Genomic DNA, 25,661 nt, shown 5'->3' with positions numbered 1-25,661 from the left:
GTGGTACTGTCCCCGAGAGGTACTGTTGGAACCAAAAATCAGAGAGAGGCCAGAAAGGATTGCGTGTGTTACAACGTTCTCCCCAATTTCCAACAAAATTCGCAAAACTATCTTGCGATATTGGCCAACCCTAAACTCAGGCCAACTAACACTGGATAAACCCCTATTTGCTTTCAAAAAGAGTAAAAATATAAGAGACCACCTGGTTCGGGCAGCTTTACCTGCACCTCCGCCCAATAACACAATTGAATCTGCTTGGGGGCTACCAGTACTGAGAGGGCATGTCAAATGTGGACAATGTGTGGTATGTGATTTGACACTTGAGGGGTGCACTTTTAGTCACAATAATATCACTATTCACATGAGGGACTTCACAAATTGTAATACATGTAACGTGATTTATGCGGTTCTTTGTCCTTGCCCCCTTATGTATGTGGGGCAGACAACCCAAAAAATAAAAACGAGGATCAGCCAGCACCGGAGCCGCATAAGATGCGGGACCCTGAATGCCCCTTTGGTAGAACATTATGCCAGTATGAATCACACGGCAGATGACCTAAAATGGACTATACTGAAATCCATCAAACTGCCACAGAGAGGTGGCAATTTGCAGCAACTTTTGAACCGGGAGGAATTGAAATCAATCATACAGTTCAACACGATTCATACAGGTCTGAATCGGAGCGAGGATTGGACTACACTTCTTTAAATGAACTATACTACCATTGAACTGTTGTGTGCATTCAAATGTTGTCTGTGAACATTTCTGGAATAACTGCGAAGTATTCCAGAGAGACTGTTACAGTTGATATAGACGAATGGGACGTTTTAAAGTCTGTTTCCAGAGTATAAATTCCACATTATAATTTGTCACCATTCACATCCACTGGTTTTATCACATCACTATCATCGCTAAATTTAAGCACTCTCCACTTCCCAAATAGCGCTCCCGACCTCTGATTCTAGATACCCAACCCAAGATGGCGGCCATCGCTGCTTCATCCTAATTCACCACTCTAAGATGGCGCCCATAACCACAGTCACGTGACTTATTCACGCGCTTACTAAACATCCCTCCGGGACACGTAGGAGGTCACTGGTCTCCCGATCGAGGATCCAGCTGAGACGCGAGTCGTATCATCGACCCGGTAAGTAAGCTCTTGAAACCCTCCGGTTAGGTGGTGTGTCTTCATGACGCGCATTGACCCGTGCTTTACTTTTTAGCGCCCGAACTCCCCATTGATGGAGTCAAGCGTGCGTGGCTACTGAACCACGCCAACAGCCATTGAAGCCCAACCTGCTCACTCCTTACGGAACAAGGAGCCAAGGTACGCCTCACACCGCCCTTGATCCTCACAATAGAATGAATACCTCCCTATGGCTCATTATGGTTTTTGCTTTTTAATTATTTACAGTGCGGAACCGAGCGGAACATGGTTTCCGTGGTTACATCCAATTAAAACCCTTGATTCAGGTGGAATCACGCATTGCTCTGGCAGCCTTGGGTATGTTCCATACTCATTTTATTACCAATGTTAATCCATAGAAGTACAAAAAGACACATCTGACTTTAAGTCATGTTTTTTCCTAGTCTGACCAAGCGCTAAAAATCCCCAAGTGCAACCCACGAAAAACTCACCTTTAAGAGGTGCTACCAAGAATTCCTGCACAAGACAATACCTCAACAACAGAGGTAGGAGTGGGATCCAATTTTCCCATTGCCCCCTTTTTTAACCTTCCCATCAGTAGATAGGTTTGGCGATCACAAGGTTCATTCACTATCATTTCCACCTTGGAGCCCACCTTTGCACTCCATCACTGGTTAAGCCATTCACCACCAGTACACAGTCCATATAGCAGCGTACCACGCATGTCACTGCGATTTCAAATGTTGTCATAACAGTACTTGTTGTGTTGCACTTAGCACACTCACCCTGCACAAGTCACACAAATGCGATTCCGGATGTGTTACAAAGACAATAAACATGCGAGAAATACTCCAAGGTGCATTCTTAAAACTTGTACATTTTCTTTGTTTCTCCTAACAGGCTTTTTGTTTTCAGGCATAATTAATTCTAAGTCCTGATGATGATCTCTTTTTATTGAGCAATAGGGATCGAAACGTCGACACCTATGAGTAGATATGCATTTATGTGACTAGTAATAAGAATGTATATGTTCTACTCCAGGCGATACTGTTAGCACTGTCTAATATTCCCTACAGTACCCTGTTCTGCTCCTTTCTTTTTGCCTGAAAAAAACACCCCTTTCACTCCTTTCTCATTCTTTTTCCTTTTCGGTACGGCACAGGCTTGTGTCATACTATATTTGTGATAATATTGTAACGTGCATTTCACATTGCTTGATTTAAATAAATTCCCTGCCCGGCTGGGTATGGAAATCATAGAGTATAGTTTTCCATTGTGTTCTATACTACATTGTGATGACTCTGAATAAGCTAGGAACCTCTGTTCCCTATAACGTAGTTATACCCATGGTTCTTAGCTATCCTTTGGGTTCCCCTTGTATCTAAAAATAAAATTTTAGAATTGATGGCATACCAAAGGGGATTATGGATGGATGTTTTTGCAATTGTCACCCCGAGTGGGACGGGTATGCTCAGACGTGAGTCACGTGCTCTCCATGCCACTGGAATCAAGCTATCATGGCTGATGAGGAATGAAAGCCCAAAACCGGTCCTAGGATGCTTGTTTCCAGTCCAGGGAGGACCTGGCTTGGCACTTCAGGCTGGACTGTTCCCATGGGGCACAGGGTCAAGACTGATTTGCATATGGCTGAGTTCAAACTGGAATGGAATGCTGAGCAAAAAAAACAATGGATTTAGGCCCATATCTCTGCACTGGGATGAATGTATGACATTGTTCTGCATTCTGTCCATCAACAGTTGTTTTTGCAATTGTCACCCCGAGTGGGATGGGAATGCTCAGTCGCGAGTCCCGTGCTCTCCATGCCACTGGAATCAAGATATCCTGGCTGATGAGTGCTGAGAGCCAAAAACCGGTCCTTGGATGCTTTTTTCCAGTCAAGGGAGGACCTGGCTTGGCAGTTCGGGCTGGACTGTTCCCATGGGGCACAGGGTGAAGACTGATTTGCATATGGCTGGGTTCAAACTGGAATAGCATGCTGAGCAAAAAAACGATGGATTTAGGCCCAGATCTCTGTACTGGGGTGAATGTATGACATTGTTCTGCATTCTGTCCATCAACTGTTGTTTTTGCAATTGTCACCCCGAGTGGGACGAGTATCCTCAGACGTGAGTCCCATGCTCTCCATGCCTCTGGAATCAAGCTATCCTGGCTGATGAGGGCTGAAAGCCCAAAACGGTCCTAGGATGCTTGTTTCCAGTCCAGGGAGAACCTGGCTTTGTAGTTTGGGGTGGACTGTTTTCATGGGGCCCAGGGTCAAGACTGATTTGCATATGGCTGGGTTCAAACTGGAATGGCATGGTGAGCAAAAAAACAATGGATTTAGGCCCAGATCACTGTACTGGGGTGAATGTATGACATTGTTATGCATTCTGTCCATCAACTGTTGTTTTTGCATTTGTCACCCCTAGTGGGACGGGTATGCTCAGACATGAGTCCCATGCTCTCCATGCCACTGGAATCAAGCTATCCAGCCTGATGAGGGCTGAAAGCCCGAAACCAGTTCTAGGATGCTTGTTTCCAGTCAAGGGAGGACCTGGCTTGGCAGTTCGGGCTGGACTGTTCCCATGGGGCACAGGGTCAAGACTGATTTGCATAGGGCTGGGCTCAAACTGGAATGGCATGCTGAGCAAAAAAATTATGGATTTAGGCCCAGATCTCTGTAATGGGGTGAATGTATGACATTGTTCTGCATTCTGTCCATCAACTGTTGTTTTTGAAGTTGTCACCCCGAGTGGGACGGGTATGCTCAGACGTGAGTCCCATGCTCTCCATGCCACTGTTCCGCAGTTTAGGTCGGGACCGGAGGTCTGCAGTGGCCATCTTCACTGCCCGTCCCTTCCTGGAGTCCTTTGTGTTATTTCTGTGGGTCTCGGGGATGGTGTCCTGGTCTTCCTTCCCTGATTCAGACTCTGGCAAGTTTGTTGGCATTAGTGTCCTGGTCTCCCTACTCTTATTTCTCTCAGACAAGTTTTAGTTCGCTTTGTTTGCCTCTCTCTCTCTCTTTCTCTCTCTCTTTCTCTCTCTCTTTTTCTCTCTTTCTTTCTCTCTTTCTCTCTTATCAAGCTGTAAAAAATAACGACAAAAAGTATCCAGTGGCACGTCACATAAATGAATTTCACAAAGGCAACCTGCAAGATTTAAGTTATTTTGCAATAGACCAGGTTCCCAAAATGAGAAGAGGTGAGAACAGAGAAAAGAAAATTCGGAAGCTGGAGTCTAAATATATAATACTCTTCAACACCAAAATCCCGTCTGGTATGAATACAGATGAGGATTTACATGTTAATCTAAGTAACAAGGAGTAGCCATATAATGACTCATTTTAATCAGGTCCCAAGAATCCACATTTAAAACCATAGTTTTTAAATGTTTGATGAATTAATTTGTCGTTTTTTATCAGAAGAAAAATTGCAGTAACAGATGTTGCTTACAAACTCACTGTACAGCAAGATCGGTATAAACGAAAATTAGCATTTGGATGCACATATGCTTATTATTGCTATGCACTAGCACTTTAGCTATAAACCAGAAGGTCATAGCAACAATCAACCATAATGTATCAAGAGTAAATCATGAACAAAGCACTTGCACTTTATCAAAATATAGTTCTGATCAAATGTACTGTATTAATTAGTGGAGAGGTGTGGTGCAGCGGCCAGGGCAGCTGACTTCGGAGAACAGGGCTCACGGTTCGATCCCCGGCTATGGCGGCAGATCAGCTCAGCACCATGTGACTCTGGGCAATAGCTCACTTAATTTCCACAACCGCCCCCAGCGCCTTGAGACCCGTAAGGGTCAGTAGTTTGCGCTTTAAAATACCGGATTAGATTAGATTATTATTCATGTTCGCAATTTGCACTTTGCACTAGCACTTTATATACAACAGTCTATTTTATTGCTCTTTTACTCAGGGTGTTCACCTATTGGTTTTATTGAAATAATGGACAAACTTGGTGAATTCTAGAAAGTTTTAACATTTTTAGCATGGTATAATATGTTTTCATGGCTTCATCTAAATCAAAACTGCTGCTTAATCACATTTGAAATCTTGAAAAAAGAAAGGACCATCTTAAATAGCTTCAGTTGGGTGAATATTTTGTAAAATGCATATGAATTTTAATATGGATTTTATTTAACTGCGAATGGCACATGTTTATGTTTGCGAGCTTTGCACATTATACTATGAGGAATGCCAATAAGGGAATGGATGAAGTAGACACTTTTCTAAAATCCAGCCCCTCCATATTTTCATAGAAGAAATACTAATAATAATTGCATGTAATCATGTTTCTATTGAAAAAGGCAAGCATGCATCTCAAATAGTAAAACCTGAATTTAAAATGTTTTAAGAGGTTTGACACAGCAAAACATCTCCTAATCTGGGATCAAAAGCGATGGGGAGTGGAGTCTGTGAACGGGAACTTGTAATTTTAAAAATGAGGAAATGGCAACAGCGTAGTTGGTATGAGCAAGCCTGTGGACACAGGCGAAACACTTTACCAGAACCAAAAATAAAAAGAGAATCTTTGTAAATCATTACCGGAGTCCTCGTGTTGGTGTCCAGGAACTGGAAGGTAACTGGAATTGGTGTAAATATATATAAATATATATATATATATATATATTACCTACTGGCGGTCGCCAGTAGGTATATATAGTTAGGATTTTTTCTCTATGGGACTTTTGAAAATTCTATGTCTAATAACTTTGGCGTTTGTGGACGGAATCGGCTGAAATTTTCAGGACAATGGCACATTTTGTTTCTGAGCAGCCCCTGAAAATTTGGGGGTGTTTCGTCAAGGGGGGGCCGAGAAAAAAGGGGGGTCCCAAAACGCGTTTTTCCCATTCATTTTTCCATAGGGCGGTTGGCCTCACTTTTAGCTCGAACGGCTGAATGGATTTGCACGAAACTTGGCAAAATTGTAGGCGATGTGCCTTTGCTAGGTCTCAATATATGTGCTCCAGTGGATGTTGAGAAATTAACGTTTTAAAAAACAGATATATCTGTGACAGCGTCCCGGGTAGCGCTCCGGTTCGCGTACTTTTCGCGTAACGGAACTTTGCGAAGCGAAGCTGATTGGCTCTCCGGTGTCTGTCAACATTCTAAACAGTCCAGAACGGCCGCCATCTTGTCTCTCGGTAGGATCGAGAGACAAGAGGAGGAGAAAAACGAAGAGGGAATTTAATGAAAGGGGGCAAGGTAGACCCCTCTTGACCCCCTAGGAATGATGTTGGGGTTATTAAAGGGTCCCGTGGGGCAAATAAAAAAATTTTGATTTTTCGCGGTAGAAGCGCTTCCCGGTTCGCGAACCGGGTCGCGAACCGGTAGCGAAACGGGAATTCGCCATTTTGTGTTTCGTTTTAATTAAATTACAAGATGGAGGAAAAACAATGTGGGAAATGGGTATAAGGGGGTACGGGAGACGTATCCTGACCCCCTATGTTTTCTGAGGGTGGCTGAGGATGCTCATATATGTTGATACATGTCTTCCAGCGGCTGCGCGTGAGCGGATTTTTTTTTTTGCTGCGTGACGTCTGTTAACGTTCGATTCGAAGGAAATCAGGAAGTGTTGACCGCCATTTTGTCACTGCGAGTAAATATATTGTTAAAAATAATTGTTATAAATTAATCCGTATTGATAAACATTGTCTGCGCCATCTTGCCTTTTTTCCAATGCCACACTTTTGTCGTGCACGGCAGCCATTTTAGATGCCTTGACCAGACCCACTCTCTGCACGCCGCCGATCCTCAGCATGGCTCCCCACCCTCGCAAGCACCACCCCCACGCACTGGTCACCCACGCTCCCTCTCTCATGCATGGGCCATAAACCTCCCCCCATCTGCGCTGCTCTTCCCTGAGAATTACACCCTGTGCCTGCCCAACACCTCCCTTTCACCCTATTCACTACCGCACCCTCTGACACGCCTCTTCCTCTGTGTCCGATTGTCCAGGCCGGTCCCAGGCTATCACCTAGCCCTGCGGATGTAGTTTATGGCCCCAACTGCAAAGAATCACCCCTCTTCAAAGGAGTTACAGTAGATCAAGGCCCGCACCCCATGAGATCCGTCACATCACACGTGTTCCTACTATCTGATAACGATCCTGTATTGTGATTGGGGAGGGGATTCTCACTGTAAGGGTGTGTGGGACCGAGCCTGAAGCGGAAGATTCCAGGGATGCCTTTTTGTACATCAAAGTCTTCACAATTATGTGTCACATTAAAAATATATAGCACTCCAACAAAGTAGTAGGATTATAACACTTTAATAACTTATAAATATATACAACGCTCCAACAAAGTAAACACGTTAAAAAAAAACATTTTAAACAACTATTTACATGGCAGCCTGCTGCAACATCCATCTCAAAGCAACAATGGGCTGCTTTGGTCTGTCTTTTAGTCGGCAAAATCCGTCGGTCTATGAGGTGGCGTCAGTAGCGGACCGTTGTGCGAATAGGCCGAAGAAAGCACAAAGCGCCGAGATCAGGACGGCACCGATGTGGTGTCCTGCAAGTTGCCGCACTGGTCTGGCCATCCTACAATGCTGCACCGAAAAACGGCGTGGGGCGCCCCGGGGGGGAGGCGGCGCGAACGGGCCTCCCCCGCCTCCCCAGGTGGAGGCTCCTCAGCTGCAGTGGGTCGCCCCTTGGCATCCAACTGAGTTGCGCCCGCTCTTGCGACACAATGCCTCGCTCGGCCAGCTGAATTGCGTCTGCTCTTGCTATTACAGCGCCTCACCCGCCATCCAGCTGAGTTACGCCCACTCTTGCGGTGCAGCGATAGGCGGCTGCCACAGGACTCTCAAAATGGTGGCCGGCTCTTCGGATTTGGGCCTGGTCCACTAAAATGGCCCTGGGACACATTTGAACTCGGACATTTGCCTGCTAGGGCATGGGCCCCATTCCCGAAAGCGTCCCCTCAGCCTTGAAGATTCTACAAAAGTCATCGGGGCCCCCGACTCCCGCAGGCTTCCGGTGGGGAGCGGCTGTCATGATTGCTTGCGGAATGGCCACGACGGAGCCACGAGATGGTGGTGCTCTCATGCTGACGCCAGCTTCAGTCTGAAACATCCAGAAACACTGTAGACTACCAATTCGATGACTTCCGGTGGAGCCCCAACGTAACCCGGTAGGGAATGAAAAGTGTTATTTTTACGTCATATGATCAAGCCTTCCATCATTAGGAAACCAAAAGTAAAATGAACCAATGAAAAGTTTTATAAACAAGTCACATGACCTGTTATGCGGCTTTGGGCTATAAAAAGCCTACAAAATCCGTTGGCCTGTGAGGCGGCGTCAGTAGCGGACCGATGTGCGAATAGGCTGAAGGCAGCACAACGCGCTGAGATCCAGGTGGCACCGAGGTGGTGTCCAGCAAGTTGCACTGGTGTGGCCATCCTACAATGCTGCGCCGAAAGACGGCATGGGGTGCCCCGGGGGGGGTGGGGGGCGAGGCGGCGCGAACGGGCCTCTCCCGCCTCCCCAGGTGGAGGCTCCTCAGCTGCAGTGGGGCACCCCTTGGCGTTTCACTCGCTATCCAGCTGAGTTGCACCCGCACTTGCGGCTACAGTGCCTCACCCGCCATCCAGCTGAGTTTCGCCCGCTCTTGCGGCACAGTGCCTCACCCGCCATCCAGCTGAGTTCTGCCCGCTCTTGTGGCACAGTGCCTCACCCTCCATCCAGCTGAGTTCCGCCCGCTCTTGCGGCACAGTGCCTCACCCAGCATCCAGCTGAATTGCGCCCGCTCTTGCGGCACAGTGCCTCACCCTCCATCCAGCTGAGTTCCGCCCGCTCTTGCGGCACAGTGCCTCACCCTCCATCCAACTGAGTTCCGCCCGCTCTTGCAGCACAGTGCCTCACCCGCCATCCAGCTGCATTGCGCCCGCTCTTGCGGCACAGTGCCTCACCCGCCATCCAGCTGAGTTGCGCCTGCTCTTGAGGCTACAGAGTCTCGTCCACCATCCAGCTGAATTGCGGCCACTCTTGCGGTGCAGCGATAGGCGGCTGCAACAGGACTCTTAAAATGGCAGCCGGCTCTTTGGATTTGGGCCTGGTCCACTAAAATGGCCCTGGGACACCTTGGAACTCAGACGCTTGCCTGCTAGGGCATAGGCCCCATTCCCGAAAGCGTCCCCTCTTTTGACTGATTGTTCTTGTTGCCTATCTCTTCTGTTGTCATTTAACGGAACATTTTTGGACTGCCGAAAGGGGTTCTGGTCCGACCGCTGGTTGGTGGAGACATTTTGACTATATCCTGGACCTGCCCGGCCTCGGCCAAAATGGCGCCGGTATAAATGGGACTCGTAACTCCTTGTTGTGTACTGGTTGCCCAGCCTTGATATCACGAGATACGTATGCAGTTTTGAAGCACATGGCGGGCGGGGACGAGTACTGATTGAACATTTGGACATCCCTATTGAGATTAAGTTCTGATGTGTTATTGATTACTGTACTATTGAAAGTTCGAATTAACGTCACCCATGGTACTTGCCCGCAAATGTATATCTAGATAATTTTATTGTAACTGGCCCTGTCGTACTTTCATTATAAAATGTACGTCCACCGATTCCGCAACTGTTAGACACCTTAGTTCTTGCAACCTAATGGCCCGCCCGTTACGTTCTTCTACAGTGTAAATGTCCCCTCATCATATACGATTACAGTTTGCTCCGTGGCCGGCCCACGTGGTTATAGGCCCGTATTTGTATACTGACATTTTCACAATAAAGGTTTTTAAAACAAAACATGGTAGTAGTACCTAGATTGGTAAAGTTTTGAATAATAGCCACTGTTTTCAAATCAGTAAAAGCCAAGTGAAATAAAGCAGCCCGATTACATGACGGTTAAAAGGTATAATACGCAGGAAAGCAGTAAAGATAAATGGTCAAGGGCTGTTGTGTTTTCCACTCCTGCAACATAAAGTGATCGATAGGAATCCGATATTCAAGCCTATCAGCGACTAAGACAGCAGGTCGAGCCTCTTTTGTTCAACGGCTCCCTCATGGGACGAAGAAACGCCCTTTTTCTCGAAATAGGAATATTTTACTTGCAGGACAGTTGTAAATTTCCCGGGAAAATCCATTAGCCTGGAACATTGTTAGTGATAAACTGTAAATGCATTTGGGTCCTTTTCTTTACAAGTCAGAGTGAGAAAAAAAAAGGTGGGGCTTTCATCATTTGGGAAAAAAAAATGTTCTAAACCAATGAAAAGTGTTATTTTTAGGTCATATGACCAAGCCTTCCATCATTAGAAAAACAAAAGTAAAATGAACCAATGAAAAGTTTTATTAACAAGTCACATGACCTGTTATGCTTACGTTACGCGCTGCGCGCCGCGACCCTGGATCGCTTCCGGGAAGCTGCGCCTCGCGTACCGGAGCACTTCCGGGTGCGCTAACGCGGCGCGTCATATGACGCATTACGCGACAACGCAGGTCCAGAATATAGTCAAAATGTCTCCACCAACCAGCGGTCGGAACACAACCCCTTTCAGCAGTCCAAAAAGTTCTGTTAAATGACAACAGAAGGGACAGGCAACAAGAACCATCAGTCAAAGAGGGGAGGGCAAGTTCTTCTGTACCGGGTCACGTTGGGGCTCCACCGGAACTGATCGAATTGGTAGTCTACAGTGTTTCTGGATGTTTCAGACTGAAGCTGGCGTCAACATGAGAGCACCCCGTGGCTACGTCGTGGCCATTCTGCGAGCAATCATGGCAGTGGCTCCCCACCGGAAGTCTGCGGGAGTCGGGGGTCCCGGTGACTGTTGTAGAATCTTCAAGGCTGAGGGGACTCTTTTGGGAATGGGGCCCATGCCCTAGCAGTGAAGCGTCCCGGTTCCACGGTTGCCCAGAGCCATCCTTGCAGGCCAGGCCCAAGTCTGTGGAGCCGACCACCATTTCAAGAGCTCCGTTGCAGTCGTCTGTCGCTGTACCGCAAGATTGGGTGCAATTCCGTTGGATGGCGGGTGAGACGTTGTAATAGCAAGAGCAGGCGCAATTCAGCTGGCCGAGCGAGGCACTGTGTCGTAGGAGCGGGCGCAAGTCAGCTGGTCGAGTGAAGCGCTGGGGTGTAGCTGAGAAACCTCCACCTGGGGAGGTGGGGGAGGCTCGTTCGCGCCGCCTCTCCCTTCTAGTGCACCCCACGCCGTCTCCTGGCGCAGGTATATGTGATGGTCGGACCAGGGCACCGCAGGACGTGTCTTCAGGTCAAACGGATTGTGGGACAAGGTCCAGAATGGAAGAGTCACTAAAAGGCAAAAAGTTCCGCCTGACCCCGTGAGCCGGCCGCCTATGTCGGGGGCGATCTTAGGCCACACCAGGGCAACAAGACTTGGGGAGGGGGCAGGAGCCAAGCGTCCCCTCCGAGTCCGCGCCATCACACCGCCCCTCGGGGGCCTCCGTCAAGCGGTTCAGGGAGGCACCGCATCACATTGTTTTCCAATGCAGTCAGGTCCACAAACAGCCCCCACTTACTTTGAGAATAGTGAAGCTGCAGCAGGTGCAAATAAGCTTCAGACAGTGTTACAAGCGCTGCTCGGAACCCTCAACTATGGCACCCAACATCCAGGACTTATGCCATTTGTGCAAGGCAGTGACATCGAAGCATCTCAGGGACCAAGCAACATACCATATCCAGAGTCCTTCCCACAGCCTCTGCCTTCCTTCTTACCTAGTTATTGTTCTTTCACTCCCACTCCAGGCTTTTAGTCTGTGGATGGAAAACCATGAACCTACACTCACCTATGAAAATCTTACTATTGATGGTTGATTTTGAGCCCCAAATACAAAGGCTTGTTTGGATCGATGTTGCAGCAGGCTGCCATGTAAATAGTTATTTAATAAAACGTTTTACCCTGTTACTTGTTGATTTTGAGCCCCAAATACAAATGCTTGTTTGGATCGATGTTGCAGCAGGCTGCCATGTAAATAGTTATTTAATAAAACGTTTTACCCTGTTACTTTGCTGGTGTGTTGTATATATTTATAATATTTGCATAGGGTTTGTCGTTGTTTTGGGCGGGGTGGACGGCGGAGCCGAGCTGTCTTGCAGCCATCATGGCGTCGAGCTCAGTTCCTCTCACTAGTTTCATATTTTTCATGAGGGGTTGTTCCTAATGTTTCTATTTTAGCGAGGTCAAAAAGAGATCCCATTAGTGGCCTACTGATTTTGCTTGATTCCTTTTGTTGTTTCTAACGATTTTTCACTATCTGCAAAGACTAAACAGAGTATTGCGACTCTGTGCTTGTTTGTAAATAGAGAATGAACCAAAGAGAACCAATTCTAAAACAGTAAATGCTTGGATAACAATCAATCAAATGGAGAGGGAAGCAGGCACGACGGATTACAACGGGGGCAAAGGCCTGTGTTACCTACCCTTCACTATCTGCAAAGAGAGAATACTCCAAAAAGAAAAGAGGGGGGGAGGGGGCAGCGTTCAAAGCACATCAGCGTGCATAGACACGAAAATGTTTTTACCTACCACGTACTTGACATTTTAAAGCTTTTGATATTTGCTATTAAAAAACCATTGAAATTCACTGAAAAAACCATAGGTTATAGACCATATATAGTTAGGAATTAGCATTGACAAAACCTTGAAAATTCACTGAAAAAACCATGGGTTATAGACCATATATAGTTAGGAATTAGCATTTACAAAACCTTATTTTACTCACACAAAACCATTGAAATTCGCATATATAGTTAGTTGCACTAACTATATATCGCGCACCCGCAATCCACTGCTGATGATGTCACATATTACATCATTCATGACATGGTCAGTGACATCAATGATGACATCACTGATGACAACTCAAATGACATCACTGACAACATCACTGATAATATCATTCATGTGATAATACGATGAACCTCTTCAGACTCTAATATAACCTTAGATACAATCAGTGTAAACAGACACTCACAGATTGTCACTCATCCATGGAGTTACTCATACATCTAGTCAGTCATGCAAAGAATCAATCACACCTCCATTTCCTCAACTATACAGTTATACACACCTTACTAATTCAAACATATTCTAACACATATTTACTCTCCTATACGATCCCTGATACAAGTTCACAATGATCCATACAGCCACTCACACATTCATTGGCTCTTTTGCACGGTTATATATGTCATCTCTCACATGTACTGTGTTTTACATATGTACTTACTTTGACATGTTGCACTGAGATATTCATTCACTCACCAATACACTCATGCACACAGTCAACCGCCCATGCAGCTGTTTCCTCATGCACTTTTGAACCCATACATCTAGTGAATCAACTGCTCACACATCTATGCACAGAGTTCTACACCTCCCAGCCACTCACACACATACTCAGTCTCCCATACAAATACTTGGGCAACCGATGAATATCCCATATAGTTACTCATGTAGCTACTGATCAACACATTCAGCAGTTTACAGAACAACAGACATAATGATGCACAAATTAAGACAGTTTAGTCACTAACCCATGCACTCAGTGAGACACATTTAATCACTCTCTCATACAGTCAGTCATGCACCTACTAAATTCTTCATCCAGACACTTATACATCCACTCATTCTTCAATATGTAAGACATATTTTAACTTTACAGAAACATACAGTCATTGGATAATGTCATCAGTGATGTCATTTGAGTTGTCATCAGTGATGTCATCATTGATGTCACTACAAATTATGATAGGTGGTGCACAACTGTGGTTAGACTATAGAGTTACAATAGGTAGAACAAAGTTTTGGGTGCACTACAGGGTGGTGCTATCCGTCAAAGCACCAGAAGAATATAGAATGAGAAGTGTATGCAGCGAACTGCGGATACATCCCCTGTATAGGCACTCCGTTGATGATCAATGAATATGATTCAACACATGTATCAAAGTTGAATGTTTTTTAATCCACGTAGGGTTTAAAGAATTTCAATATAATTCATTTGAGATATTCAAAGCATATCGTCAAACAGCGTAAATCCAAGGGTACAACTCAATGAACATAATCCCCAATGCATTTCGGGCGGGGATGCCCTTGATCACGAGGCGCTGTGGAAGAAGACAGAAAGGGATGGTGAGCGCTGGTGTGTGAGTCTGCCGGGAATTAGGCTTACCAGTGCTATATGTGTGGGAATAAGGTCAAAAAAAAAAAATCGATACGTGCACGATTTTAAAATGAAGCAATAGAACAAGTTCTTCTTAACAGCGATATCAGCACATCCATGCAGTCTTTTTTGATGGAACTTATGATTTTCATCTTGTATCACAGTTACTTTGAACTTGACAGCCAATGGTTCCTACAGCTATCCGGAATGGCGATGGGAAACTGTGCTGCCCCAACGTATGCGAATGCGTACATGGAAAACTTTGAAATACAACACATATACTCTAATACCTTGTTCAACAAACATGCCAAAATGTATGTCAGATACATCGATGATCTGTTCATCATGTGGTCTGACACCAAAGACTCACTAAATCAACTACTGACAGAAGTCAACACTAAAGACTCACGTATAAACCTATCATGGCAAATCAGTGACATGGAGATATCCTTCCTGGATGTACTCATTAAAAATACCCCTGAAGGATTGACCACCGATCTTTATCGAAAAAGCACAGATCGTAACAACACTCTCCACTTTTTGAGTTTCCACCAAGGTTCCCTAAAAAAACATCTGCCTTTTTCGCAAATGTTGCGCGTGAAACGCATAGTTTCAGATGAACAGACATATGCCTTACGCATTAAAGAAATGCATGAACGGTTTCGCAAAAGAGGATATCCAGAATCAACTCTCTTAGCAGCAGAAACTCAAGTCAACACAATTTCAAGAACGGACAGTCTTCAACAATCCATAAAAGACACAGAACAACGCATAGTTTTAGTCTCCAAATTCTCAACTGCTAGCCCAGCATACAAGAAAATCATTTGGAAGCACTGGCCCATCTTACAAATCGAACCTGACTTTCAGGGCATCTTTGAAAAACCCCCTTTATTTGCACACACAAGAAGCAAGAATATTGCAGAGATCCTATCTAGACCAACCGAAACCAGTTCCAAACACTGTGGCACCCAACCTTGTCATAATTGCAATCATTGCAATTCTATCATCAAAGGAAATAAAATCCAACATCCTATGAAAGGCTACAACATTCAATTGCAAGTGAATGCAACCTGCGATTCAATGAACTTGATTTATGAATTGAAATGTCCCTGTGGGAAACTATACGTTGGGAAAACGGAACGAAAGATCAAAACCCGCCTCAACGAACATAAGTCCAACATCAGATTAAAAGTGGAAAAATCCAATGTCGCAATACATTTTGCTGAAGCACGCCACTTAATTGCCCAATTGAAGTACATTGTTCTGGAAGTGTTAACCAAACGTGAAGGCATCGACAATCATAAACTTTTACTCAAAAGAGAACTTGAGTGGATTTACAGACTACAGACTCTTAAGCCACACGGGCTTAATGATCGCCTTGAATATAGTTGTTATCTATAATACCTTGATAATGTGCTAATTGTCATTGTTGATTACATTGCAACTGTTTTTTCTATATGCTCCACACTACCTCACAGTTACCCTTATTTTTAACCCACCAGCGCGCATACACCCTCCCTTTCAAGATGGCCGCCCCAGTTACATCCGCATTTTTAGTCCTTTTTTCTGTTTAATCGCGCTGTATTACTGCTCCAACCCACACATGCTTGACAGCGTTTCCACATCCGAGCATGGACGGCGTCTCCCGCCACCCGTTACTCTGAAGTAAGTTTCTTACCATCACATGGAGTCACGTATTGTTTAGAACTCGGTAACTCACACGCGGTAACTCATCTCGCACCCTCCCCACCCTCACCTTTTAAAATCGTGCATGTATCGATTTTTTTTTTTTACCTTATTCCCACACATATAGCACTGGTAAGCCTAATTCCCGGCAGACTCACACACCAGCGCTCACCATCCCTTTCTGTCTTCTTCCACAGCGCCTCGTGATCAAGGGCATCCCCGCCCGAAATGCATTGGGGATTATGTTCATTGAGTTGTACCCTTGGATTTACGCTGTTTGACGATATGCTTTGAATATCTCAAATGAATTATATTGAAATTCTTTAAACCCTACGTGGATTAAAAAACATTCAACTTTGATACATGTGTTGAATCATATTCATTGATCATCAACGGAGTGCCTATACAGGGGATGTATCCGCAGTTCGCTGCATACACTTCTCATTCTATCATTGATGTCACTGACCATGTCATGAATGATGTAATATGTGACATCATCAGCAGTGGATTGCGGGTGCGCGATATATAGTTAGTGCAACTAACTATATATGCGAATTTCAATGGTTTTGTGTGAGTAAAATAAGGTTTTGTAAATGCTAATTCCTAACTATATATGTTCTATAACCTATGGTTTTTTCAGTGAATATATATATATATATATATATATATATATATATATATATATATATATATATATATATAAAGTTCTGTGGGAGCAAGCGAAGCCGGCACTATCCTGTGGGACTTCTGTGGAAGTCTATAGGCTCTCTCGCTCCTCAAAGTCATCAGTAGGATTGCGGACACCCAGGAAATATTTTCTTTAACCTTGGGCCGAGGTGGGTCCCAATGGGACCCCCCAACTGGTCTAGGGGGACAGACAATAAAAGCACAAGTTCCTTCTGGAGCCCTTGCTCTCAATGGAGCATGATGGCTAACAGGGAAAACGCCCCCCCCCCCCCCCCCCCCTTGGTCAATCAAGTGATTTTTCCTGACCATGGGACTCTTGCAAGTCTCTCACAAACCTAATCGTACAGATATACAACGTTTTTTAACCTTAGTTTCCCAAACATTACTGAACGGATTTACACCAAATGACAAAAAGCACACTTTTGGGACCAAGTCCTATCTATCTGCCAAATTTGGTGTAATCCCATTTAGCAGTGTTGGCTGTAGCCCTTTCCTAAAATCCCTATGGAATTTGCATGGGGAAATTCTTTTTTAGGATCCCCTCAATTAAATGGCCCCTGCTTGTCGTATCTCCCCAAATCTTTTCAAAAAGGAGCTGAGGAAAAAAGATCATTTTTTGGGAAAGTTTTGTGAATATTAATGTTTTGTTTTGAGATACTTTTTTTAAACATTAAACTATATTTATTGTTATTTTTTCACTAATTTCAATCATTTAATTTCAGTTAACATTATTTTCTATGGTGTCCTATTTTAAGACCCTACCTCCATATATTCTATGGGGGGTCTTGCAGTGTCAGTGGTTGGCCATGTGTGGTGTTGGACTTACTACTGCTCATTTTTGGCAGTAGTCACTTTATGCTTGTAAATTTGGCCCCTTCACCCTTTTTCAGGGGGTGTGGAAGTGTTAGTCTAGTCTTGGTAGTAATTTTCTAATCAGATTTTGTAAACAGACCAAAGTAGTAAAGTTACTATAAAGTATAATAGTAAACGTTCACATGTGAATTATTCACACGTGTAAATTACCTTGTGGATATGTTTTATCACAGAGGAGTGTATGCGGAATGTATGTCTTGAGATGGATTAGTTAAAGTTTGGGCTTCATCCATACCCACCTTGCCAATATCAGGAGATTCCAACAGACAAATCGTGAAACTGCCAGTAGCTTTTGACACACATAAATCTGCGATGGCTGTGAACAAAAGCCCAGTGGAGCCTGAGGGGATTTCAACTGCATCGGGCTCCAATAGGCCTTTGTTTTACAAATTAGAACATTCTGCTCTCTAGGGGGTGGAATGTTCTAATAGCCTTAGGGCCCTCCATAGTGGGCTCTACTGGCCACTAAAGTCCCACTCCCTTGTTAAAGGCCCTCGCCTTCGACTTTGGCCTTCAACCCAGGAGCAGACCTTTAATGGCAGGTAGAGCCCACTACGGTGGGCTCTACGAGACACTGACCACTAAAATGTGATTTGTAAACAAGAGTAAAGGGACAAAGGAGCTCCTTGATGACCCCACTGAACACAAGACTTACTACATTCATAATGCATTCTCAATGCAGCAGGACTGGGTGTTCTGGAGCAGAATTTATGTTGCTTGGACTTTCAGTATCCTTATGTAATGCATGTACTGGATAGTATCTTAGGATGGTTTTTATTGATCAGATGCATTACTCACGATTGAAAAGATTGGAGATCCCTGATCTGTATGTTTTATGAACTATTCCCATTCATTGCTTTATGTGTGTACTGTCTTCCACGGATGTGTGTGTTGGGATGGGGAAGTTAATAGTGCCGTTGGTTGGACCTTGCCAGCATTGACCTTACTTATGTGTTCCAGTTAATGTTCATGAGCACTGGTTTAGGTGCAGCAGAATCTGTGATCAAATATGGGTTTGTTTCTTTGCAAAAGGGACACATTTTGGGACCACCCTTAAGACATTTGATTCTTTAAGCATTCTAAACCAAATTTTGCAAGCTCAAAGATGGCCCACTGAAAGCTGTTCCTTCACGTTTGATGCAAATTTCTTGGGAGGAAGGAGGTACTTAGGGTGCAAAAATGTGATTTCCTACAAAGTGAAGTTTCAACCTTAACTTCAGAGCAGAGACTGCCACTCTGTCACATACAGGGCAATACAACCATATTGTCTCTCTATGCACCCTCTTTACCACACATAGGATAGCCATAAAGCATGCTAGACATTAACAACCTTCAGGCAAACTCAGCTCTATAATTAGAAGTGTACTGTGAGACTTGTGCCATAACACATTGTTTACTACTAAAGGTAACTCCAATATCAGCAACCATGCACACTCAGTGAGCAGTGCAAAGGGGATTGCGTGGGAAATGTGGTTGCATTGCTAACCATAACAGGTGAATTTCTATAAGTTGTAGTTTCTCTAAAGTAACTACCATGCCCCATCAACTAAAGTGTTTTTCCATGGCTTATTATCATTCATTACTTATCTTCTGAGTACTTGATCATAACTCTTCTTCAACAACGTTTTTTTCTGTGTTGTGTTTGTTTGTGTATTTATATATTTGTATGTATCTAAGTATATGTCTATGGAACCCCCAAAATGGGGATTTAGGATGATATACACATTTTACCCATCATGGTTTATTATTGTACATGTTCATTTTGGCATACGTTGCTTAAAAGGGTATTTTACATACAAGATAGTGTTTTTTTTAATAAACAGGAAGTGTAATATTGGACTATACTATTTGATTGTCTGCTGTACAAAACAGAACAATACTTAATTACATATTTGAAAATATAGAAACAATTGAGATAAAGGTCTTGGTATACACACTTGAAGATTTGCTTAGTAACCATTCAAATAGTGGGATCATATTGGCCGGGAACTTTAACACCCAGAATCTGGGGACAGCAAATGATGCACTACTGCACAAGGATTGGGCTGGGATCTTACTAAATACTTTTTTAAACACGTACAGATTGAGGCCAATACAAGACCCACTACTCACCAACGACGCCATGAACAATGCTTCACAGGGGAAAACCAAACCCCCAATCGATTACATCTTCATGTGCAATCGCTTGCATGATCAAGCGGCAGCACTTCGAAACCCAGGGCTGCAGACTAGTGACCATCTTCCATTAGCCACAGCCATTTCGCTGCAAACAGCCAGTCTTCCGTACATTCCCCCCCCCCGGGCCATTCCAATGTAGAAGAAATTCACATACTTCTGAGAAGGCTAAAATGGAATAAAATAGACACAACTAGCCTGTTAAACTGGAAAAGTAATTGGCCCGTACTTGCGAAACACTTCGCAGCTGGCAATATAGCTGACAACTAGACTAATTTGGCACCAGAGCTGTATCGCCTTTTGTCAGGCAAAATACCACACCATCAGCAAGCTTGTGGAGAAAAGGAGTGCTGCCAAATTCAACCAAGATGTGAAAAAATTGCACAAAGCAAGTAGACCCTGAGACAAGCCAACCGTGAACATATGAGAGAGGGTAACGACAAAGCACTTCAAAATCGGTTGCTAGCAAGAAAAGCTCACAGGAAAAACCTATGGGACCACAAAAGGCAATTGCAAGACTCGCAATGGTTGCATATTTTCAGCCTGCTGACGTCCAATAGACAGGCTGAAATTTGGTCATATATCAATAGGTTGTCCGTCATGGCCACGACTGGCGCAATGGTGTCGCCAGTCACACATGGGTCTCCCATGGGATTATACTGTACTGCAGTGCTGCAGACCATAGACCAGTACACCATCAAAGAGTTTCTACTAATTCCAGTTCGATCAACTCTCATATAAGGTTCATGGAAGAACCATTTGAAACTTCTGAAGTAGGAAATCGGGTAACTCCAACATTGAAAAATATCAGAAAGGATGGGGCCCCTGGACACAATGGCCTGCCTGGAAGCCTCTTCAAAGAAGAAAGCAATTTCTGGGGAACCTTAATTACTTTATCAGTTCTGCCTGGATAACTCAATGGTGCCTGAAGCCTGGAAAGGCTCCTTGCTTCAGCCGATTCATAAAAAGGGCGACACTAGATACCCAACCAATTACAGGTTGATAGCCCTTTTGGATATTGAGGCAAAAGGATATGGAAACCTCCTCCTGCAAGATCTGCAAAACTGGGCTAATGATAATGGAATTCTCCCAGCATACCAGTCCGGCGTTAGGCCAGGAGTTTCGACACTAGACAACATTCTAGCCCTTGCCTGCCTGGTAGAACAGTGTACTAAGGAAAAACAGCCCCCACTCTTCGCCTGCTTTGTGGATTATTCTACAGCATTTGATGGTGTCAACAGGAATTTGCTGTGGAGGAAATTACAAGACTGGGGATTCCGATTACCCTGTTGAAAGCAATTTCTGCTCTCTGCACCAGAACTTGGGTACGAGTGAAAGTAACGACAAACTTGGTGTCCAAAAAAACCTACACAGACCGTGGTCTAAAACAAGGGTGCGTACTGGCACCCTTGCTTTTTAATCTCTACACTGCAGACCTTGGCGAAACAATTTCCAAAGTCAATTTGTTACCTCCGAAAATTGGGTCTACCAGACTGTTTCTACTGCAGTATGGAGACAACATGGTGCTCATGGACCATACCAAAACGGTTATGCAACATATACTGGATGCATTAAACATCTATAACAATGAAAATGACCCAAGAGCAAATGTAGGGAAAACAAAGGTAGTCATTTGCGAACAAACTAAAAAAAAAATGGAGAATGGGTAACCTGAAAATAGCAACAACAACTAAATACAATTACTTAGGTGTTTGGATAATGAGCAGTGGGAAGTCTGCAGCACACACTGCAGCCATTGCATCAAACGCCAAGACAGTGACGTATGCCCTTTGCAAACTGAACTCCAAACTAAGTAGCCCAACAACTGGACCCATTAGAAAGGTTATAAGAGCCAAGTTACTCCCTTCAATTACATATGGCCAACTAGCATTTCCCGCGGCATCAATTAACATCATGGAACGCACCAATTGTCGGGCATTTAAACAGATCTTTCATATACCCGCCCATTCTCGGAACACCTTGGTATGTCTTGAATTTGGGCTAAATAAACAGCGCTATAAACATTGGGCATCGTTTGTTCGGTATTATCGAGGGGTTTGTGCTGCCCCCCCAAACACAATGAAGGCAATCTTGAAGGAAATTTTGGTGAAAAGTAACAACTTGTGGGCCAATGGCCTTCTAACTGCTTGCACTGAATTTCACCTTGACTTGTCCAACTGGCAGTATTTTATTTATCAACCCAGAATCTTAAAAAACATTTTAAAGAAACAAGTTAGATTGCTACCAAGGAAGAGGACTTGAAGTTCAAGTTCAAGTTCAAGTTCAAGTTCAGAGATTTATATAGCGCACTACTCACCCAGAGGGTCTCATGGCGCTTGAGGGAGGGGTGTGCTTTATTTATCGAATATCCAAGTTTTTAGTTGCTTTCTGAAGGCGAGGTGGTTTTGTGTAAGGCGGAGGTGGGGAGGGGGGGGAGAATTCCAGGTTTTGGCCGCTAAGTAGGAGAAGGATCTTCCCCCCATGGTGGATTTATGGATGCGCGGAATGGCGGCGAGGGCTTGATTGGATGATCGTAGTTGGCGGGAGGGGGTGTAGAAGGACAGTCGCGTGTTGAGGCATTCAGGTCCTTGGTCGTAGAGGGCTTTGTGTGCGTGGGTGAGGAGGTGAAACATTATTCTCTTGTTGACGGGGAGCCAATGAAGGTCTTTCAGGTGGCCGGAAATGTGAGCTTGCCGAGGGATGTCCAATATGAGTCTGGCTGAGGCGTTTTGGATGCGTTGGAGCTTCTTCTGTAGTTTGGCTGTTGTTCCAGCGTAAAGGGTGTTTCCGTAGTCCAGTCGGCTGGTGACCAGTGCGTGGGTGACCGTCTTTCTTGTTTCGGTGGTGCTCCAACGGAAGATTTTTTTGAGCATGCGGAGGATGTTGAAGCAAGATGATGAGACGGCGTTGGCTTGTCTGGTCATCAAGAGGGCGGAGTCCAGGATGAAGCCCAGGTTACGTGCGTGATCAGTAGGTTTGGGTGCGGTTCCCAGGGCCGGTGGCCACCAGGAGTCGTCCCAGGCAGAGGGGGATGAGCCTAAGAGGAGGACTTCCGTTTTGTCTGAGTTTAGTTTAAGACGGCTGTTCTTCATCCACTCAGCTACTTCTTTCATTACTTCGTGTAAGTTGGTTTTGGCGGTGTATGGGTCTTTGGTGAGGGAGAGGATCAGCTGGGTATCGTCAGCCTAGGAGATGATGTTGAGGTTGTGTTAGTGGGCGATGGATGCGAGGGGACTCATGTATAAGTTGAAGAGGGTGGGGCTGAGTGATGATCCTTGTGGTACGCCGCAGATGACTTCAGTGGCCTCTGATTTAAAAGGGGGGAGGCGGACTCTTTGGGTTCTTCCAGCGAGGAACGAGATGATCCAGTCCAATGCTTTCCCTTGTATTCCGATGTTGCTGAGGCGTTGAATGAGGGTGTTATGACAGACTGTGTCGAAGGCTGTGGAGAGGTCGAGTAGGATGAGGGCAGCTGTTTCTCCATTGTCTAGTAATGTTCGGATGTCGCCTGTTGCTGCGATGAGGGCGGTTTCGGTGCTGTGTTTGGCTCGGAAGCCGGACTGTGAGGGGTCGAGGGATTTGTTGGATTCTAGGAAGGCGGCGAGTTGACTGTTGACGGCTTTCTCAATGACTTTGGCAGGGAATGGGAGGAGTGAGATGGGGCGGTAGTTCTTAAGTTCAGTGGGGTCTGCTGTGGGTTTCTTCAGAAGGGCGCTGAGTTCGGCATATTTCCAGCTTTCCGGGAAGGTAGCGGAGTTGAAGGAACAGTTGATGACACGCGGAGATGGGGTGCAATGATGGAGTCTGCTTTGTTGAAAATGTGGTGAGGACATGGGTCGGTTAGTGATCCTGAGTGGATGGAGTTCATCAGGTGGATGGTATCTTCAGTGGTGATTGGGTTCCAGGCGAAAAGGATGTTATAGTGCGGTATTGGTTCGGAGGTGGGTGGAGTGGGCTGGTCTTCGGACTGGTTTTCAAAGCTGTTATGTATGTCGGCGATTTTGTTGTGGAAGAATGAAGATAGAGAGTCGCAAAGGTCTTGGGAGGGAGTGATGTCGTTGGTGCCGGCGGTGGGGTTGGTAAATTCTTTGACGATGTTGAATAGTTCCTTGCTGTTTTGGGCATTGTTGTCGAGTCGATCCTTGAATGCTGATTTCCTGGTGGATCGGATCAGTTGGTGGTGTTTGCGGGTGGCGTTCTTGAAAGTGGCCAGGTTGTCAGTGGTAGGGTTTTTTCTCCTGGCTTTCTCGAGAGTGCGGCAGAGCTTCTTGGATTTCTTAAGGTCATCGTTGAACAAGGGGGCTTTTTTGTTATTTTGCTTGAATAGATGGTTCTTCAAGGGTGCAAGTTCGTCGGCGCTGTGGGTGATCCATTGTGTGAGGTTGGTGGCTGCTTGGTTTGGGTCCGAAGATATGGCAGGGGGGTTTTGGTGGAGCGAAGTGAAGAGCTGGTCGGTGGTGATTTTGTTCCAATTTCTTCGAGGAATAGGATGCGGGGGGTTGTGGGTCGTAGTTTTTTTGTAGCTGAAGTGGACGCAGCTGTGGTCCGTCCAATGGAGTGTTGTGGTGTGATCGAAAGAGGTGAAGATAGGGTCGAGCGTGTGCCCGGCAAGGTAGGTGGGGGTGTCAACAAGTTGTTTGAGAGTGAGACCGAGATTGTCCAGGTTGTCCAGAAGGGAGGTGGTGTTGCTGTCGTTTTTCTTTTCCAAATGGAAGTTGAGGTCTCCCAGTAGAATGTAGTTTTTGGAGGTGAGGGCATGTGGGCTGATGAAGTCAGTGATGTCTTCACTGAATTGTGTGCGGGGTCCTGGTGGTCTGTAGATGAGGGTGCCTCTGAGTGTGGTCTTGGGGTTGATGTGGATCTGGAAGTGAAGGTGTTCGGCGGTAGCGAGGTTATCGTCGGAGCTGGTTGTGATGCGGATGGTGTTCTTATGGACGATGGCGATGCCTCCTCCTGTTTGGTTGATGCGGTCCTTTCGGATGATCTTATAACTCTCTGGGATGGCTATGGCGATGTCGGGTGCTGAAGAGGCGTTCATCCAGGTTTCTGTAAGGAAGGCGACGTCCGGTAAAGTGGTGTCGAGTAGGTTCCAGAGTTCAATGGAGTGTCTGTGGACCGAGCGGGTGTTCAACAGGATGCACTTGAGGTGGTTAGGGTCAGAGTTATGTCTGGAGTTAGTGGATTTAGTGTGGGTCCTGATGCAGTCGAATTTGCAGGAGTGGCAGGTGAAGGGTCCATGGGAGTGTCCTGGGGCAGCTTGGTAGCATTGTGGTGTGCGGCCGGGGTTAAGTGCTGAGAGGGTTGTGGCGTTGTATGTAATGCGGGTGGCTTGGATTTTGCGGGGACCAGGGGATCTGGCGCTGGGCGCGGTCCAGGCGCGGACGGGCGTAGACGGGCTTACCTTTGGCGCACCTTCGGCGCGACCGCTGCGCGTGAACGCTGCACGCAAAATCATCTGTCATAAGAGGTTAGTGGGGGGGGGAGGGGCGATGGAGGAGCAGCTCGGAGGCAGGAGCGGGGTGGAGGCCCGGGCAGGGAGGCATAACAACAACAACAAAATGGCAGGCAGCCTAAAGCGAAACAGGACGCTAATGCGATGCAAATGGCAGTGGCACCGGTACAATCAGGCACACCTCAAAATCTACAGGCAGCGCAGCACAAATGAATCTGTACTAACAGCGCACTTTGGCAATCTAGCGCTACGATGTAAAAATGAATAAAATGAATAAGCAATCAAGGCAGTCTAGCGCTACGATGTCAGAATGAATAAAATGAATAAGCAATCAAGGCAGTCTAGCTCTACGATGTCAGAATGAATAAAATGAATAAGCAATCAAGGCAGTCTAGCGCTACGATGTCAGAATGAATAAAATGAATAAGCAATCAAGGCAGTCTAGCGCTACTATGGAAATGAACAAATTAATCCGGCAATAACAGCAGTGATGCGCTACGAT

This window comes from Lissotriton vulgaris, chromosome 8 (assembly GCF_964263255.1).
Source record: "Lissotriton vulgaris chromosome 8, aLisVul1.2, whole genome shotgun sequence".
NCBI lineage: Eukaryota > Metazoa > Chordata > Amphibia > Caudata > Salamandridae > Lissotriton > Lissotriton vulgaris.
This window is presented reverse-complemented; position numbering follows the sequence as displayed.